We start from the raw sequence: 5,094 nt of genomic DNA, 5'->3' as shown, positions 1-5,094 counted from the left end.
ATCTCCTCCAGCCCCCAGTGCTGCCTTCACTTCTACCTCTAGCTGCTGCCCTCCCCTGTAGCCCTTTGGCAGCTGTCCCAGAAAGGCTGTCCACTGTCACAAGTGCTCCCTTGACCCTGCCTCCCTCCGCACCCACACTGGTCTCCCATGTCACCCACGGGTCCCACTGCTCACCGCAGAGGACATTTCATCCTGTCCTCCTGGCCCTCGCTGGCCTCTCCCCATGCTCCCCTTCTCCCTCTCTGACACGTCCTCTGGCTCTTTCCCCTTCTTGTTGGTTTTCCTGCTTCATCCGGCAGGACCATCCTCCCTCCCAGGGCCCATTTTGTCAACTCCCAGGCTGCAGCCTCAAGCCTCAATCTCTCTCCTAAGCTCCTTGCCCACATGTCCCACAAATCTCCCCGAAGTACCCCCTCCAGCCACACCACCTGACCTCACACTTGCCACCCCAGAGTCCCCCAGCCCTGTGAGCTCTCCACTCTAGTGAATGGAGCCATCACTCTTAGGCCCCCAGCTGCATCCTAGGTGTCACTCTAGGCCATTCTATCTAGGTCCTGGCTCCTCCCCTCAAGTGTTCTCAGACCCACCCCCATGCACCAGGGCCACAGCTAGGGCTCAGGTGTCTCCTTAACATCTGCACTCTTAAAACACACCCACACCCTGCCCTAATATCTTTCCAGTCAGTGGCCAGGACATCTCTGGAAAGCAAGCCTGACCTAGTTAGTCATCCCTGCCTAAACCCTCTCATGGCTCCCTCCACCTGCAGCCCAGAAGCCACGCCTGTAGGACACATCCCCCTGAACCATCTCTCCAGCCCCAGCCTCTGGACCTCCCCACCTCAGAGCCCTGGGTCTCACTGGTTCCTCCCCTCCTATGAGAGGAATTGCTATTTTCACCTCAATTTTACCCATGAGGGAGCTGAGTTACAGAGGAGGGGAGGTGGCTGGGCTGAGATGTGGGTCTGGCTCCCAAGCCCACAATATTACACCCACGATGTTCTCCCATCCAAATTGTCTCCAGTCCAGGCAAGTGACTCTGTCGCTGTTCCCCTCCCACATGCTCCCATCTATTCCCCATTCAGCACACCCTCCCACTCAGATCCTCTAGCCTTTAAGCCAGGGCAAGACTTAGACACCCGGCCCAGGTGCTATGGTCCCCTTATTCCCCTCCTCTGGCAATAAATTAGACCATAAAGTTTTCCCCGGGTGTGCCAGGCAGATGAGGTTCTAGCCTCTATAGTTCCACTATAGGTGGATTGTACCTACAGGGCCACTGGGGGCACTGGAAGGCCAGAGAGGCCAAGCAGCAGGTAGGTTGGGATCCACAGAGTCCATCAGTACCTGGGTGGAGAAGATGAGCTGGATCCAAGCCCAAGCTCCTAATTCCTTCCGGTCTCACCAGCATTGGTACTTCAGTACCCCCAGGATGAAGCCAAAACTTAAGCTCCATTATGTCCAGCATAGTTTCTGCCTGCCCCTCAAGCTCACCTTATTTATCTGACTCATGTGGGGCTTAACAAAAATTAATCCATCTAAGTCTTAAAGATGTCCTACAGGTACTCACATTGCCCCCGTTACAGATGAGGAAACCCAGGCACAGAGAAATGACAGAGCTGCTAACCGCTCAGGATTGGGCCCAGGCCATGTGGCTCTGGAGTCTGCACAAATGACTCTGTGGCATGGTCTGTTTCACCTTCTTGTGTCAGTCTGTCCCCAAATGTACCTACCTTCTCACCCATCAGCTGCCACATCCATGTGTTTGTGATCTATGTCCTCTGTGCCTAGAAGACTTGTCCCTCTTTATCATGGCAAGTTATGCTTATTCTTACACATTCAATTCAAGTGTCACCTTCCCTTTGCAGCTGCCTTGTCATACCCCAGCCAAAATGGGCGGCCCACGTTCACAGAGCACTTGGCACACACATCCACACAGACCACTTTAGACTGGGGGCTCCTGGGTGTCCAAGATGGATTCTTACCTGACTGTCCCAGCCCCAAGTGCCCAACGATCCTGCTCAGGAAATAGTGGCAAGAGAAATCAGGTGCCACCCCTTGCCTTTTGATAGCTCATACATAGGCAGGAAATCTGACCCACTAGCAGCCCAGACCCAAGGGGATCAGAGTTCCAACATGGGGGCAAGAGTCTTTGATGTGAGCAGGCTCCAGAGAAAGAAGCACTGCTGCTCACTGGGAGAACTCAGCAGGCTTCTCAGAGTCAGCCTGGGCACTAAGCCTTTGGGGGATGGAGGAAAGCCCCTCTGGTGGTGTGGGGGTGTGGGGTGCATGCAGGTGAGGGGGGATGGGAAGGAGGAGAGAGAGAGTGTTAGAGAGGAGCTCAGCTCAGCTGAGCCAAACCCTACAAGTGGCCATGTCCACCAGCTGCACCTTGGTGTCCCCTGCCGCAGCTTAGCACTGTGCCTACCCAGACTGTGTGCACCATAAGGATAGTTTGGAAGCAGATCTCATGGAGTAGCCTTACACAATTCACTGGCCTGCTTAAGAAAAAGAATGCGTAATTAGTAATAGCTGTGATGAGAATAGGAAGGAGCTGCACCTTGCTCAGGGCCTAAGTGTGGGCTGCAGAGTTCCTATAAAACCTTCTGGGGAGCAGTGTGAAGTGGTATGGGCAGAAAAGGCCAGCGTTTCCCATGAGCCTCCAGGCATGTGTTCCAAGCAGCCTGGAGCCCTCAGTTACCCTCCCTGATGAGCCACCCCGCTCATGCCACTGTCATGCTGGGGACCTCCCTGCTACAAAAAGGCCAGATAGCTCAGTTCAGAAGGCTCCCTTTCCTTAGGAGGGGCATCCAGAGGGCAAATGTGGGTGTCTGAGACCCGTTTGCTGGTCACTCCTTGGTGATCTCGGGCAGGCCTCAAGTCATGGAGGGTCTGTTCTGAAAAGCTTCTTTTCATTTTGACATTCTATTCCTCTGACCCTGCCAAAGCAGCTCTCCCAGCAGGGACAGCCAGACAGCTTTTCTCTGAGAACCTTATTCATTCATCACCCAGTGCTGAGATCTCAAGAGGGCAGCCAAGCACTGCGCGCGGGGGGGGGGGGGGGGGGAGCCCAGTGCCACGGAGGTGCTCCCAACCTAGTTGGGGAAACCAGACATGGACATCCATAATCCTAGAACCTTCAAGCCAAGGGAGCCAGACCAAGGCAGTGGCCAGAAGGAGTTCAGGAAGGCTTCTCAGAGATGGCTGTTGGCCTGAGATGGAAAAGCCAACAACTACTGTACTTGCCAAGCACCTACTATGTGCCAAGCTCTGTGCTAGGCTGTGACAACATACAGCGATGAGGGCAGATGAGCATTTGGCCTCCAGCTTCTTCCCTTCAGCCCAGTAAGGAAGCAGGAATTATCTCAAGAGAGAAGGGGAGCAACAGCAGACCACCTGGGGGAGCTGCACACAGACAGAAGGTATTCTGCTTGCTGACGAAGCAGAGGGAAATTGGATGCAGAGCAGTTGGAGGAAGAGGTGATAAAACTGGAGTGGCTGGCAGACAGGGGCTGGAATGCCAGGCCAGGATTTAGGGCTTGACCATGCTTGGCAACTGGGAGCTAGAGAAGGTTCTAAGAAAAAAGGAAAAAGAACAGGTTTCTTAGCACCATTACAAAACTCGCCACATTGGTCCAGCTTTCTAAGGGGAACCTTACGGCCCTCAGGGCCTGCCTGACTGAGCGGGTATCTCCCACTTACCACCATCCTCTTCCTGGTTCTTTGTATCAAGCCCTCAGCATACCTGGTAACTCGAGAGGGGACTAGGCCAGGCCTCCAAAGCACCTGGGCCTCTTCCTCAGGGAGGACCCACAGCATGTATGTCCTGTGGATTTTAAGTGTTTTCCAGCTACCTGCTTTCCTGCACAACTCCTTCTTTCCCCATCCAATACCAAAAACTCCTCAGTGCTCCCCAAACAACCAGTGATTCCAAATTCAGGGCTCTCTAATCACTGTTCAGCCCAAGACCAGGAAGACTAGTTTTGGCCTTTCAGGAAGCTCTGAACTCCTCCTGCCCGGCTCCCTCTGGCCCTCCAGACTCTGTTCTTCCCTTGGAGCCCCAACTGCCCTTTATTTTTCTGGGTTTTTCAACAAAGCACAGTTCTCCCTCACCTTCAGGGTTTTATCCAGAACACCATCCTCTCTGCTAGCCTCACTAACCACTTTTGCTAAGCAGAATAGGCCAGGGGCCTCCAGAAGTGTTCTTTCAGACTCTGCCTTTGCACATGCTGTTTCCTCTGCCAGGAATGTCCCTACCTCTATCCTCTGAAGCCCACTGCCCTCCCAGTCCCTCAAGTGTTTTCCTGCCAAGGCCTAGCATCTTTTTTGAGATGGGAAGCAGAGGCTCAGCGAGGTACAGTAACCTTTCAGAGCCACACTGCTTAGCCCTGGGATGAGACAGCGAAGGGTTGGTTGCATCTGTGCGAGCTGTGAAGCCTGGGAAACATCACATGGCCTCTCAGTGCTTGGATCCTCGGCTGTGAAGTGGGGCTTCTGCCGGCTAGGATTGCTGTGGTGCTCACAAAGAAGCTATATGGTGGGATCATTTGCTCCCCAGGCCAATTAATGCCTTTCACATCCCCCACCCCGCGCGCACATTCAAAATTTATTCATATATCCAACCTCTCCAATACCTGCTGTGTGCCGGCTCCTGCGTGGGGGATTCAGGGACGTGTTAGGGGCAGTTCCTGCACCCTATGCGCAGGCTGGGAACTGGTGCGAGGAGACGGCGGATTGGAGGTGTTCTGTCCTTCTGCTCTTGACTTCATCTTTTCAAAACTGATGATGCTCCTCCCTGGTGATGAACGACGGGGAAGGGGAAGTGTGGGAAAGAGATCCGCTCTTTTACTTTCAAAAACGTATTTTTCTCCGCTTCCTAAAATTGGAACATCTCACAGAACTCAACTTTCACCTCGGCGCAGTGAGCCTCGAAGCCAGGGAGGAGCAAGCAGAGAGCAGTGTGGCTGCGCCGACCAGGCTCCACAGTCCCTGGGACGCCCTGGCCCGCTTACCCCACCGGCCCTCCACCCTGCCTCTCCCCTGCTACTTTTCTCATCCGACTTCTGTTCTTTGGCCAGGACGCCCCCACCTCCTCAGCCCC

This window comes from Fukomys damarensis, unplaced genomic scaffold, assembly GCF_012274545.1.
Source record: "Fukomys damarensis isolate Sample0158 unplaced genomic scaffold, DMR_v1.0_HiC HiC_scaffold_16, whole genome shotgun sequence".
NCBI lineage: Eukaryota > Metazoa > Chordata > Mammalia > Rodentia > Bathyergidae > Fukomys > Fukomys damarensis.
This window is presented reverse-complemented; position numbering follows the sequence as displayed.